This window comes from Lipotes vexillifer, unplaced genomic scaffold, assembly GCF_000442215.2.
Source record: "Lipotes vexillifer unplaced genomic scaffold, Lipotes_vexillifer_v1.1 scaffold77, whole genome shotgun sequence".
Lineage (NCBI taxonomy): Eukaryota > Metazoa > Chordata > Mammalia > Artiodactyla > Lipotidae > Lipotes > Lipotes vexillifer.
Genome location: NW_006792456.1, coordinates 1,674,201 through 1,690,327, shown reverse-complemented (window position 1 = coordinate 1,690,327; position 16,127 = coordinate 1,674,201). Strand labels below are relative to the sequence as shown.

At 36.1% G+C, this 16,127-nt stretch overlaps 1 protein-coding gene across 4 annotated transcripts in view; it reads right to left on the bottom strand.

The window, feature by feature from the left end:
- CCDC88A (coiled-coil and HOOK domain protein 88A) overlaps positions 1-16,127 on the bottom strand; it is a 123,548-nt gene that overhangs the window by 95,582 nt on the left and 11,839 nt on the right. The gene's annotated exons all lie outside the window — the stretch shown is intronic.

Below are 16,127 nucleotides of genomic sequence, written 5' to 3'. Positions count from 1 at the left end.
GAGGGACGCACTACCAAAAAAAAAAAAAAAAAAAAAAGAATGGGAAATTTAAGTAAAACTGGTGGCACCAGAACAGAAGGGTAAGTTAATACCAGAACATAAGTGAGGATGATCTAGTTCCTCATTAGGACAAGGAGGGCAAACTAGAAAAAGACATTGCCAGGTGAAATGGCAGACAGTAAATCAGGATTCCCTGTGCAAGGGCTGAGTGCATAGTATCATAAAGCAGAAACCTAAGAAGTTGCTGGGACAGAGTACTATCCTACGACTTTAAATGCAGGAACCTCCACGCGAGAATGCAGAGAAGTAAAGAAATTGACACCTATCCAACAGAGAATAGGAACTGAACAGAAACCTCTCATTCCTTAATCCCTTCCTTTTTTTACACTGTCTATTGCACTCCTAATGCCTTCAGTTCCTTCCCTAGACAGCACTTTATGGTGCTTTATTTCAGCAATTCTTCTGTTTTTGTGGGCTATATTTATCAATATTTACTGTATTAGAAAATAAAACAGAAAATTTCACAATTATTTGTTTACTTATTAACTCATTAAAAAAATAATAAACCTATTACATGCTTACAAATACCAAACCAAAAAAAATTTTAGTGAGAAGACTGGCATTGTTTCATTATTTTTACAAATCTCTTTAATATCTGGTTTAACTTAAGAGGCTGATGTTCATCTTTGCTTCTGCATTCAATCTACTGTTTGTGTTATTTTGGTTCATGTATATGAAGAAAAAATCAGCTTCATATGGATATTTAGTTAGAAGTAGGAAACTCCTATGGACCCTCTGAAAGGATCCTCAAACCATACTCTGAGAACTATTGCGTTTACTTCAACTATTCTCTTGCCAGCGCTCCCAACAATGATCCTTCTGTCCTTTGATCACATTCATACTGTCAATTCCTGACACTGGATCAGCTCAACCATCTACACTGAGATTGCTCATAGTACTAAGTGAGAAAATAATACAACTAAACTCAGCTAAAAGATCAAATAGGAAGGAATAGTTAGTACCAGATTTGCCCTTTTGCCATCAAGAATTAGAAAACTGGACAAAACATACAAAATAACTATTTTCAGACTTTGAACAGCAAGTAATGCAAGACTGTAATCCCTGGCTAATCAGTAAGGTACTTTCCAGAATGAGGTATAAGGAGGGGTAGCCCACGTCTCGCTGAACTTGAAGAGACAAAGTTTGGAGTTCAAGGGAGTTAAAGAACACCAGACACAAGGGAGCTATACAAAAAGCTCCCAAAATATGCCCTTAAGATTTTGGCTAAATACTGAGTTATACATATGTACCCTAAAACTCCAGGAGGCTGAGCAGAGTACAAGCACAGAAAAGCTGGAAGCTAAACAACACCCAAAGCTCACAAAGTGCAGAGGAATTTAAGCTCCGACCAGCCAGAGTAAACACCTAGAGCATTAGTAGAGACCTCAGAAGAGTCATGTCTTGGAACTAAACTAGCAGTTAAGTAAAAGCTATTCCAGAAGCTCCCTAACAAAGCTGTTAAAACAAGCACTGAAAGGATCAAGCTGGGAATTCCCTGGCTGTCCAGTGGTTGGGACTCTGTGCTTCCGCTGCAGGGGACATGAGTTCAATCCCTGGTCAGGGAACTAAGATCCTGCGTGCCATGCAGCACGGCCAAAAAAACAAAACAAAAAGGGATTAAGCTGATTGCAAGTAACTTGACAACCTGCCAAAACAAAATTCAACACTGCTTAAAGAACAAGATCCAGACACCACAATGTAATAATCACAATGTCCACTATAAAATAAAAAATTACTAGACATGCAAAGAAGCAAAAAAAAAAAAAAAGTGATTTGTAACCAGGAAAGAAAATGGAAACAATTAATAGAAACAGATCCAGAAATGAAAGAGACCATGGAAAGAGTAGGCAAGAATTTCAAAGCAGCTGTTATGAATATACTAAAGGACTTAAAAAAACAAACATTATGTGGAGAAAAATGTAAACTACTTTTAAAAAACCCAAATGGAACTTCTAAAGCTAAAAAATACAGTATCTGAAATGAAAGATTCATTGCATATGCTTAACAGAAGACAGGAAACTGTAACAAAAGATTAGTGAACTTGAATACAAAGGAAAAAAAAATTCCAGGGCTTCCCTGGTGGCACAGTGGTTGAGAGTCCGCCTGCCGATGCAGGGGACACGGGTTCGTGCCCCGGTCTGGGAAGATCCCACATGCCGCGGGGCGGCTGGGCCCGTGAGCCACGGCCGCTGAGCCTGCGTGTTCGGAGCCTGTGCTCTGCAATGGGAGAGGCCACAGCAGTGAGAGGCCGCGTACCCCAAAAAAAAAAAAAAAAAATCCAAAGCACACAGAGGAAAAAAAAAAAACCTGAAATGAATGAAAGACCCTAAATGACCTATGGGGCAATATCAGACTTACAGAAAAGTTGCACGGACAAGTACAGCCTTTTTCCTAAACCACCTGAAAATTGCTGACCTGATACCAAACAGTCCACAAATATTTTGGTATTTATCTTGTACAAACACATATAACTATCAATATTGGGAAATTAACAATTATACAGTTATTATAATCCAATCTTTAGAATCTATTCAAGTTTGTTGTTCCAAATAGGAATGGATTTATAGGAAAAGGATCTAGTTCAGTACCACACTTTGCATTCAGTAATCTGAATTGCGATCTTTAGTCTCTTTCAGCTGGAACAGTTTCTATCTTTCCTTGAAATTCATGACCTAGACACTTTAAAAGGTTACAGGCCAGTACTTTCATAGAATGTCCTTCAATTGGGTTTGTCTGATTAAATCATGTATTACTCATAATTAAGTTCAGGTTATGTATCTGTGACAGGAAAAATATAGAAGAGATGCTCTGATCTTCTCCAATGCATCCTAAGAGGTGGTACATGATTTCAATTTAGCCCATTACTGATGATATTCACTTTTATCATCTGACTAAACTGGTATCTGCCACTTTTCTCCATTATAGTCACTATTTTCCTCTTGTAATTATTATTTTGTGAAGACATACTTTGAAACTATGTCAATAATCTGATATTCACCTATCTTCAATTTACTTATGCGTGTGTTTGTTTACATCAGTATACACTCATCGTTCCCCATAATTATCAATCAAAATCTATTACTATAATTACATTTATAACTACCATAGATTGCCTTTTCATTTTGTTGACTGTTTCCTTTATTGCACATAGGTTTTTTAGCTTAATGCAATCCTATTTGTCTATTTTTGCTTTTGGTGCTGTGCTTTTGGGATCATATCCATCGAGTCCTTTTTCAAAACCTCTTTATAATTTTCTCTAGGAAGGCCTTTTATTAGCTATAGTCTTAAATACCTTCTAGTTTTTGCTGTTAGTGTGAATGTAATATTTTTAAAATATATTTGTTAGCAGGTTACTACTAATATGTAAATGCAATCAATTTTTGTGTATTGCTCTTATCTTTAGAAACCCTGCTAAACTCTAACAGGTTGTTTGCTGGTACTCTTGTGGGTTCTCTTGAATAAAATTTGTAGTTTTCCCATATTGATAATCAATTATCCCAACATCAATTACTGAAGAGCTTATTGTTTCCCACTGATCTCTATGATCATACTAGATTCCCATGTAAGTGTGGATACACTTTTGGAGTCTATTCTGTTCCTTTAACCCATTTGTCTATTCCTATGTCATTAAAACCTTCTAAATATTACTATACCTTTATTAGCATCTTGATTCTATTAGAGCAATTCCCTCTCTTTTGTTTTTCCTTTCTAAACTGTCCTGCTTAAAATAAATAAATAAATAACAAGTAAATTGTCCTTCTTAGTCATACATGCTGCTCTTTTCTACGAATGTTAGGATATTTATAAGATTCTATGAAAAAGCTTGTTGAGATTTATTAGGATTTTATTTAAAATATTAATTTGATAAAGACTGACATTTGCATTAGTAAAATTTTAAAATTTCCCCCCCAAATGTCTTTACATTTAAGTAGGATTTTTTTTTCCTCCTTGGGTTTTGGTTTGTGAAATAGATTTTTTTTCTATCACATTGGCTACCTGGTCATTGCTAGTGTATAACAGGAAAACTGTAGTGTTTGTAATATTGCACTTCTGATTGACCACCTTTCAAAATTTAGTTTATTCATTTTCTTGGATTTTCTCAGTAAAAAAAATACTGTCAGCAAATGACAGTTTTATCTCCTCCTTTCCAATCGTACATCTCATTTGTTTCTTTACTTACTGTATTAACAAATAATAATGGAGATAAGAGCTATCCTTTACCTTGTTCACAAATTTCATGGGACTGCTTTTAATGTTTTCCCATGAATGCATAATGTTCACTGCAATTTTCTGATGAATACCTTTCTTCAAATTAAGTTCCCTCCTATTCCTATCCAATATCTTAACTGGTGCTGAATTTTTCCTACATCTACTCCCATCTGATTCTTCTCATTTAATATGTTAATGTAGTGAATTACATTGTTGCCTTTTTAACACTGAATCATCCTTACAATCCTAGACTATTTACTCCATCAGCCCCACCCTACAGTATAACAACTAATCCCCGTTTTTGGTACATCATTCTATCATGGGTCTTCCAATACTAATTGCCTTTATGCCTCTCACTTTCTCACTAGAATGTAAGCTCCCTGACAGCAGGGATCTTATCTTATTCTCTAAAAATTAGCATATATCCTAACCAAATGTTTGAATAAATAAAAAGAATAAATGATCTGAGACCAAGCACAGTGTTTTAAAAATTGTTGCTTACTATTAAGAGTTATGGGGGCTTCCCTGGTGGCGCGGTGGTTGAGAATCTGCCTGCTAATGCAGGGGACACGGGTTCGAGCCCTGGTCTGGGAGGATCCCACATGCCGCGGAGCAACTGGGCCCATGAGCCACTACTACTGAGCCTGCGCGTCTGGAGCCTGTGCTCCGCAACAAGAGAGGCCGCGATAGTGAGAGGCCCGCACACCGCGATGAAGAGTGGCCCCCGCTTGCCACAACTAGAGAAAGCCCTCGCACAGAAACGAAGACCCAACACAGCAAAAATAAATAAATAAACTAATAAACTCCTACCCCCAACATCTAAAAAAAAAAAAGTTATGAAATGACATTCTCCAAGCTAAAAACTCATTTGGCAGTCTGGACTAGACACTCCCTACTAAGTTTGTGTCCCAAAGATCAGTTGAGTAACAAGAGTCCTAAACCACAATTTGAGATGTACAGAACAAGCAAGAATAATAGTAAAGTGAGTTAAATCCAACTTGTGACTGATTTATACTTAGAGCAAATAATGAGTAATGAATTGCCCAAAGCAAATGGCAGTATAAGTGGAAAAGTAGGTCTCTTAGGTAAAGGTATCACCCAGAACTAGTAACTTACAAAAACAAGGAGACTATACTGCAGCAGTCAGATCACGTGTCATGGCAGAGAAAAGACAACAGCGTGGTCAGGAGGTCGTGGTTAAAAATTCAGAGAGCTGAAGGGAAAATCCTGTTTTATGTAATCAACCTGGTACATGTTCTGTCAGTAAGTTAAATCCTCACTGAGTACATACTGTGGCTATATTACTTAATGTATAAGAGCTTAGTTTAGTCACGCTATCATTGTGGAGAAAAGTATGTTTGTAACTGGGAAAAGAGAGTAGGAATAACCCTAGTAAAAATGTTACGTATACTACGGTTATGTAAATTTCATTTGGAATCACAGACATTCAGTAAATATCTTTTCTCTCTAGTCTTCCATCTTTTTATTTCTATTTTCCTTACTCTATATTTGAATTCCTTTAAATTACCTCTCACCCATGACTATCTCCTAAATGATAACATTTAGATCTAAAAAATACTTTAGAGATTATCTAGCTTCACTGTAAATCAGAAAATTGAAGTCCAAAGTAGTAATTTCCCTAGGCTCTTACAACTTTTTCCCTTTACTCTCTCTCTTTCAACCTTTTCTCTTATCATTCAGGACAATAAAGAAAAGACAGAAAGAAAAAGGTTTTGGTAATGATATCTATAAAATGCACATATACAATAAATCATTGTTTTTATTATATTGTTTGAGCATATTCCTAATTGTTTTCATAGTGATTAATCAAACTAAAGAATATTCACTTCCTTCCCCGCTCCAGTTCATTACAGTAATATTTTATTAAGAAACCTAGGTATTGGGCTTCCCTGGTGGCACAGTGGTTGACAGTCCGCCTGCCGATGCAGGGGACACGGGTTTGTGCCCCGGTCCGGGAAGATCTCACATGCCGCGGAGCGGCTAGGCCCGTAAGCCATGGCTGCTGAGCCGGCGTGTCCCGAGTCTGTGCTCCGCAACGGGACAGGCCACAACAGTGAGAGGCCCGTGAACCGCAAAAAAAAAAACAAAAAAAAAAACATAGGTATTTAATCCTGATGACAAAGATTTTAATTTTGATATTACTACTGAAGAGGTATGTAAACTAAAAAAACTGTACAAGTTTACAGTGCAAGCCCATTGTTACATGACAATATATAATTTGGATTATACTTTGGAATGGATATGTAACATCCCAATAAACACGTGTGATTTCATTCCCACTTTAATAAATTTTATAATGTAAATATTATCTTTGCCCTGACAGAATTGTTACCAAGCTTCTCTGTGCTCTTAAAGTAATTTTTTAAATTAAGTCCTAAAGTTTCTTTTAAAATTTTATGTCCAACATTCCTCATATGACATTTCAAATTTTATTCAGTTGCCAGAAAGGCCTATAGTCTCCTTTGCATAAAGCTCTTCTAAGAATTAGCAAGTTTTAAGAATTTAGAATTTTGGTTTGTTCAAAATCTTCTACGAATTTTTTTTTACAAAAAAAAATCTGTAAGTTTTATATTAAGTTTCTTCAGCCTCTGAGAAAGTTTGTTTATAACAATTAAAACAACTCTGAATATAAAAAGAGGGAACAGTTCAGCTTTTATATACTAAGGATATCAGATGAAATTACTTTAGAAATCTGGGAAAAAAGTAACTGCTAAGCACTCTAGGTATGGACCTAGAGAGCAACTAACTTTCGATTACTAGGCTTGGGTTTCCCATTTGATTCACGCTTAACTTGGATTAGGGTCATACTGACATATGTTAGGATCATGAAAACAGGCCCTTTGACCCCAAGAACATGATCTCTTTATGTGAGAAGGACTTCCCTCAGGTGAAACTGCCTGAAAAGTCTTAATCTCAACTCCCATGAAAAACAGTTGAACATTTAAGGATGGATTTACTGAAAATTATGCAAATCAAGAAAATTAGTAACTTTATGGGACTTCCCTGGTGGCACAGTGGTTAAGAATCCGCCTGTCAATGCAGGGGTCAAGGGTTCGATCCCTGGTCTGGGAAGATCCCACATGCCACAGAACAACTAAGCCCGTGCGCCACAACTACAGAGCCTGAGCTCTAGAGCCCATGAGCTACAACTACTGAGCCCTCATGCCACAACTACTAAAGCCTGAATGCCTAGAGCCCATGCTCTGCAACAAGAGAAGCCACCACAATGAGAAGCCCGCGCACTTGGCAACGAAGAGTAGCCCCCACTCACCACAACTAGAGAAAGCCTGCATGCAGCAACAAAGACCCAAAGCAGCCAAAAAAAAAAAAAAAAAAACCAAGATAAAGAAAATTAGTAACTTTAGGAAAGTACTATTTTTTTAAAAAAGAAAAATGTAATAATGATATACTACCTGCCTCTGAAGGAAACATTGTATGTGAATACTGATTACTAATTTAACTAAACTTAAAGAAACAAATTAGAAGGACAGGGTAAGAAAATAAAGAGATGGGACACAAAAAAGGCTAAAATCTCACCTACCATTATCAGGAAGTCAGTAGATAATGCCTAAAAGGGATAAACCAAGAAATACTAGGGTAAAAAAATAAAATAAAAACTAGGGTAGGCATTTTTTCACTATATTTGGGGCTAAGTGACAGAAGAAACTGCTAAAAAAAAAGTTAAAAGTTTTTACTCTGGGGAACAGAACTGAGATGTAATAAGTTAGGGCAGGGATTGCTGTTTTTCATTATGAACCTTTTGGTATTAACTAATTCTTTTAACCATGTAAAACATTTTTTTAAAGAGGGAAAAGACACCCACAAAAAATTCTGTTTCATGAAACCTGTCTATTTCATTTACTTCTAGGGAAAAATATGAGGCTATATATGTGAGATTCAATGCTAGAGACTGAGGGTCATAAGATGTGTGAGACTATGCCTAAGAAAATAAAACAATATAAAACATTTCTTCTGTAAAAAGTATGCATTTTATGTAAATACAGAAAGCACTCCATTCCTGCATGTATTTTAAGGTTTATTTCTTTACACAGTAAAAGTTACAGTACAGAAATTTAAACACACTTGGTATGAGTCCAGAGTTCTCTAAAAAGAAATTGTAGTCTACTCAGTATTCTAAATATCCTGTCTTTTCTTCATGTTTAATACTTAAAATGCTAAACAAAGATTAATTCAGAATAGACGATCATAATTAATGAAGTTTTGTTTAAGCTCTTTTTGAAAACATACTTTTTTTTAAAAAAAGACTTTATCTTTGGAAAGACCTTTTTTTAAAATAAAAGATGAGCTATTGAATGATACACGTGATAGGTGAGCAAGTACCTTTCTAATTATATACAACTATTTCTAAGCCAACATAATCTCAAATCGACCATTTCCTCTTACAAGATGAAAACTGAAAAATGCTTTAGAGGCAAATAGCCTAGCAATATAGCTCAAATCTGTCCAACCAGAAGTTAAATGCAACATGGCAGTAAAAGACAGCCTCAAGCAATTTCACATTTATAAATGACCTACTTATGACAAGATACATTAATTTCAATAAATAGGCTATAGTATTATCTACCACTGTATACAATAATTTTTAAATTAGTGTAAAAGAGGAAGGAAAAGACAGTAATTCTGCAACACTAATATTCTGAGATTTGGTCCTTATATAACCAAGGATTATGTCTTTACTTATTTATTGACTAATATCTATGAGAAACAGAAATCTGATAGTTTTAATGGCTTTATGCTCTTCTACCCAGACTTCAAACCTCTTATGTATCCTCTTGAACCATCTGTTTAGTGTTGGTGCTTAACAACTACATGTGCTCATGTTTTTGATAATGCCATTCTAATTTAAAGCTAGTTGTATACAGGGCTTTTAAAACATTTTTTGAGATATTTTATATTATGAAACATATAACTGCATAGTATTTACATGTCACCTCGAAACATTTTGAAATAAGTAAGTTATTTGCATATCGGACTTCAAATGTATATATACCAATATGATAGCTTTATGAAAAATTATTAACTGGGTAAATATCATCACATTTAGGGTTATCCAAGTAGTAACATATCAGGGAAATAAGTGGTTTTACAAAAAGTATCCCTTCACCTTAGTAGTATTTCCCCCTTCTCACAAGCTCAATCATTGTGCATGATGGCCAACAGGCCAACAATAAAACCTAATATTAATATATAATCTTTTAAATATCTACAAAATATTTTCACATATGTTAACTAATTTGGTCTTCATAGTGACTGAATAGTCATTCTTGGAGAGGTATGTGCTACATAATTACCACACAGACATTATGGACACAGCCCAACCCCGTTCTGTACATTCTCATAATTTAAGATACATAATTTAAGATTCGAAAGTTGAAGAAATATCTGACATTTTCTAGTTAGCCCAAGATTGAGCTAGCAGTACAGCATGATATTCACTGATTTAACAGTGAATAAACAGAACTAATGATTTGATTTAAAAATTGCAAATGGGGGCTTCCCTGGTAGCGCAGTGGTTGAGAGTCCGCCTGCCGTTGCAGGGGACACGGGTTTGTGCCCCGGTCCGGGAAGATCCCACATGCCATGGAGCGGCTGGGCCCGTGAGCCATGGCCGCTGAGGCTGCATGTCCGGAGCCTGTGCTCTGCAATGGGAGAGGCCACAACACTGAGAGGCCCGCGTATCGCAAAAAAAAAAAAAGAAAAGAAAAAAAAAAAAAGCAAATGGACACAAATAGAATAAAAATCCCAAACACTTAACTCTGGTTTTATCTGAATTGGATAAAATTACTAAAGATCTACCCTTTACTTCTTAGAATGAGCCAACATGAGCCCTTCAAAAATTAGTCTAGCAGTTTTCTAACTTTTCGGTCTGAAGACCTCTTTCACTCTTTTTTGAAAACAATTTTTTTGATGTGGACCATTTTTAAAGTCTTTATTGAATTTGTTACAATACTGCTTCTGTTTTATGTTTTGTTTTTATTTGGCCGTGAGCATATGGGATCTTTACCCCCTGACCAGGGATCAAACCCGCACCCCCTGCATTGGAAGGCAAAGTCAACCACTGGACGGCCAGGGAAGTCCCCTGAAGACCTCTTTTCACTCTTAGAAATTACTGATAACTCTAAGGAGCTTTTATTTATGTGAGTTACATCTATCTATATTTACTATATTAGAAGTTAGAATTAAGAAGTAAAAAATAATTTATTAGTCCATATAAAAATAACAAACTCATATGCTAACATAAAGAGCATTTTTATGGTAAGTAGCTATCTTTTTCAAAAACAGTAAAAATTTTAGAGGGGAGTGACGTTCTTTCATAACTTAGTAAATCTCAAATCTCTTTAATGTTTGGCTTAATAAAAGACATCTGAATTCTTAAATCTGTTTCTACATTCAATGAGTTGTGATACATTATTTTGTCTAAGTATATGAAAAAAGTTGACTTTACATAAACATGCAATCAGAAAAAGGAAGAGTATTTTAATAGCCTTTTCAGATAATTATTGATATTCTTCTTTGATACTACCAAAATTCAGTGAAGTGGTATTTTTTTAAAGGTTGGATGAAATCTGGAATCCGAAGCCCTTATCAATGAACTTTTCTTACTGTTATACATTAAAATCCATTGGTTTAGCTGGCATGTTGAATGGATCTTTTACATACGCATGATTTCTTATCAAGCATTGGTCATTTTGAAAATTGGTTCATTGAGTTATACGATCTTCCAAATGCTGCACATTTTATTATTCAATATTTTAAAATTACATTGATTTTCATCACCTCCAATCTCATTAGAAAAGTCTTTAAATATTGTGAAGCTACCAAGCTCATGGTTTCTATAATTCAATTTTATCACTGACAAACATAGTATCAGTTATTTTCCTTGAAGTGATAGGCTCATTTTATTCATTTTTGAAAAGGTGCCGAATACTCAAGTCTGAATAACTATGGTTTGTCTGTTAGTCATTCTTTCGAGTAAAAACAGTGTTCCAGGGCTTCGCTGGTGGCGCAGTGGTTAAGAATCCGCCTGCCAGTGCAGGGGACACGGGTTTAGGGGACACGGGTTTGAGCCCTGGTCCAAGAAGATCCCACATGCTGCAGAGCAGCTAAGCCCGTGCGTCACAACTACTGAGCCTGTGCTCTAGACGTGCTCCGCAACAAGAGAAGACACCGCAATGAGAAGTCCGCACACTGCAATGAAGAGTAGCACCTGCTTGCCACAACTAGAGAAAGCCCACGTGCAGCAACTACTGAAGCCCACGCACCTAGAGCCCGTGCTCCGCAACAAGAGAAGCCACCGCAGTGAGAAGCCCTCGCACCGCAATGAAGAGTAGCTCCCACCTGCCACAACTAGAGAAAGCCCACGCACAGCAACAAAGACCCAACACAGCAAAATAAATAAAAATAAAATAAATAAGTTAAAAAAAAAAACAGTGCTCCACAAAACAGAGACTTGTTCGGCCTTGCAACTCAAAAAATCATGAGTACTTTTTCTTGAGATAATCATTATATTCCATTAGGCAACAGAAGCATTTTATGCATACTTCCTATTTTTTCCTACAGAATGTAAAAAAGACACGTATAGGGGGGCTTCCCTGGCGGTCCAGTGGTTAAGACTCTGCGCTCCCAGTGCAGGGGGCGTGGGTTTGATCCCTGGTTGGGGAACTAGGATCCTGCATGCCACGTGGAGCTGCCTTAAAAAAAAAAAAAAAGACACGTACAGTACTCAAGGGTCAAGATTTAATAAAATAACTTTTACTGCTTCATCAAGGGCACTTTAAAGTGAAGCTGGATTTCTTTTTAACCACAGCTGTGAAGAATACAACGACTACCAGCACAACTTCGTACTACTCCTTGATTCATGCTAAGATGTCAGCAGTTTTACCCACCTTTGCTTTCATACCATCATTGCTTTTGCAACACAGGCAAGAAAGGCAAATGACATCTTAATATTATTATAAAAATAATTTTGACTTGACAGAGAACCAGACAGACCCCCAGGTGTCTGCTGATCCCACTTTGAGAACCACTGTATTAGGCAAATCAACTCCTGTTCTTGATTATAGAAACCAGAGGACTTAGTATTATGCTTATCAGTGCCTTCATAAAATAACAGAATCTTCATTTATTCAGTGGTCAACTACATGGCCAGTCACTGAAACAAAAATTGTTTATATAGCACCAATGAGCATCACTGATTGGTGACGGAACCTTCACCCACTGTCCTTAAGCCTTAAGAAAGGGTCACAGAGGGCTTCCCTGGTGGCGCAGTGGTTGAGAGTCCGCCTGCCGATGCAGGGGACACGGGTTCGTGCCCCGGTCCGGGAAGATCCCACATGCCACAGAGGGGCTGAACCCGTGAGCCATGGCCACTGGGCCTGCGCGTCCAGAGCCTGTGCTCCGCAATGGGAGAGGCCACACAGTGAGAGGCCTGCGTACCGCAAGAAAGGGTCACAGAAGTTTGTTTAAATCAGTATCCTAGGGCAGTATATGCTCCAGATCCACTCAGTCCTAGAGACTCAAGAAATCTCAAACTCAGCTGATACATAGTTAGATATTTTCCTTGATCAGTGACAGACTTATTAACCAGTATGGCTTTCACTCCCACACTATTGATTCACTAAAGATACTTAACCTGAAGTCCATAAACCCTCCTAGGGTAATTTAAATAGTTCACTTGATTAATTATCAGTGACAGGTATCATTGTCATTTTTGAGAAGCAATAAAGCCCTCTAAAATGAGGAAAAAGTTTAAAAAGTATTTTCCAATGTACAATCTCTTCTAATTAATGAACTAAAATACATAATCATAGAATCTTAACCTGAAGTAAAAAGTTTTAAAATTTGATAAGAAAATACTTTTTCATCATCAGTTCTTCTAATATTAAAAAAAATAGCCCCCATTACTCTAAGGGTAACTCTAAGAATATGAATTCTATAAAGAGCAGAATTCTATTAAACAATATTGGTTTAATATGGCCTTTTCAGGACACCATAAAAGTGATCCAAAAGGATCACAAGCTAACTTCATTATAAGCCCACCAATTAAAAGCAAAATAATAGATGCCTATTTAAAAGGCACTGGTAAGGACAGACAGAAATGAAAGAAAAAATACAGTAAAAAGAAGTAAAATAGAAGAGAAAAAATAGCCACACATAAAACAAGTGTAGTATTGAAAAAGATGTGATCAACTGGAAACCAAGTTAGAAGAAATGCACACAAATAGGGAGGTAAGGAATGATTAACAGGCAAGATGGTCTACAAATGACCCAGGAGGAATAAACTGCTTTGGGGACATCCAATATAATAAAATGGGTCACTAGTTTTTGATAGAGGAACAGATGACCTAAGATTTTAGAATAGGTTAAAAGTGACTGGGAACAGCAAAGTTCATGAATAATGGGATGTTCAAAAGAAAAATGTGCAATACTCAATAAATAATGAGCTTAATTTCTCTATAAATTTAAGAATTTAATTTTTTAAATAGAATTAAAAACAAACAAACATAAACTCTGGAGAACTATGCAAAGAAGACCAGAGTAAATAACTCTGCAACAGCCTATGCCTTCAGAATAATGTGCAAAACAGAGTAATTATAAGAATATTCTCAGATAACAGAAAAATTTGAAGACAGCACTACCTAAACTCTGAAACACTGTTTTAACCTCTATTAGCACAGACAAAACTTTAAATCCTCACAATTAACAGAAGTATGCCATAATGAGCGCTAAATTCTAAACAGTTAAAATGCAATATGGGAGTTCCCTGGCAGTCCAGTGGTTAGGACTCAGCGCTTTCACTGCCAAGGTCCTAGGTTCAATCCCTGGGGGAGGAACTAAGATCCTGCAAGTCGTGCAGCACGGCCAAAAAGAAAAAGCAACTTAATTTTCAGAGAATTGTTAAATCTCCTACATAAGCTATATCCCATAAATGTAGACTTTAAAGCATTCCAAAAGCCCCCAAAAATTGTAATAACACAACCTAAAACTATTTTACTAAATAAATTCATAGATGAAATATGCATTAACTAATAGTAATGAGAATTTAAACAAGAGCACAAACACACAGCAATTGAAATGTTTCTCATACAAAATTAGGCATCACTGTCAAAACACATGACTATCTTATACATTTAAATGTTTTAGTTGCAAGTTATGAAAAATAAAATTAAATATCCTTATTTCTTCATGCAAAATAGTATCCAAATTTCACACCACTTTTCCTGTAAGTATATAATTTTAAGTATAGTCTGTCTACTCAGCTTTAACCTTGGCATCATCTTTCATTCTTCCTTCTCACACACTATACCTAGAATTCCACCAATTCTTTTGCAGTCGTTCTTGAATTTGCTCCTCCAATCATACAGCTCACCCTGATCTAGGACCTCAACACCAAAAGCATAAATGACATCCATTACTAACCATCTATCTTCCTTACCACCTGTTCATCAAGCACTGATAGAATGATCCCATTGATTCACTGGTATAACTCTCAGTACTTACAATACTGTAAATATTGGGTTGGCCAAAAAGTTTGTTCAGGGTTTTCCATAACATTTTATGAAAACCCGAACTTTTTGGCCAACCCAATAGTATATGCTCAATAAATTGAATAAACAATACCCATACTCCATACTCAACCTATTCTGCAAACTAATGCCAAAGTTACTTAAAATAATACTTTTAATCCTCTAATAAGGAATTTTAAATGGCTCTCCAATGCCTGCCATATGCAGCCTAATTTATACTACCTGTAGTTAATTTTCAGGTTTCCCATAAGCTAGCCTACTCTGGTTCTCCAACGTGGATCCTCTACTAAGGCTAGTCCCCTCACCATCTCCCAAATAATAAATATACCTAATATGCTTTTTCCTCAAGCTGGTTCCCTAGCTTAAAACACCCTCCTCTCATCTATGGCAACCAAGTCCAATCATTCTACAAGGTTTGAATCAAATCTAGCTTCCTCCCTATTTAGGCTTCCCTGATTATCCATAACCCTCGAAGCTAAACCAAACTTTTAACTAACTTATAAACAGTAGGGTTCCCTAATCTACACCTGCTAATACACACACACACATACATACTCACTGAAAAGAAACATGTAAAAACTCACACAAATTAAAGAAAGAAAGAAAGAAAAAAGCTAATAACCAGAGATTTATTTTCAAATACATGCTTGGGATCATTCACCATTCATTATAGATTCACCTTGGTCAGTTATATACATTCAATACCTAACACAAATACTTAAGTTTAAAACAACAAAATGAGATACTGAAGATTATGAATCATCGCACGTATATTCTATTCACAGAGGTAGAAATATATCAATAGCTTAATTCATTTACAAAGATTTTAAACAAACAGTTGGAGAAAATTAAATTAGCCTTCAATTATGAGTAAACAACACTCCATTTTCACTGAACATTCAAATTAACTAGGATTTTATTGTGGTTTACCCTTTCTTAACCAGTCTCGGCAAAAATGGACTGGAGTATTATGTCCACTGGTCTTTCTCCACTTCTCAACCTCCACAACTTTGTAATAATCCAGGTCTTAATCAAGGACTAAGACTCAACACCTAAAACTAAACCATCATCCTTGGTCCTTTATCACCCAAGGGAAAGGAAACAGTCATGTTGTCAATGGTAATGTGAAGTTCAAAAATTTTTTTCTAGCTGTCACTAGGAAAGTATGTTACATTAAGAATACATCATTTTAAAAAATTTCCTGAAAAACCATTGAGATATTTCACAAAGTTTCATTTTTGATACACAGATTATACTAATAAAAGTTCCAATTACTGGTCTTCTTTCCCT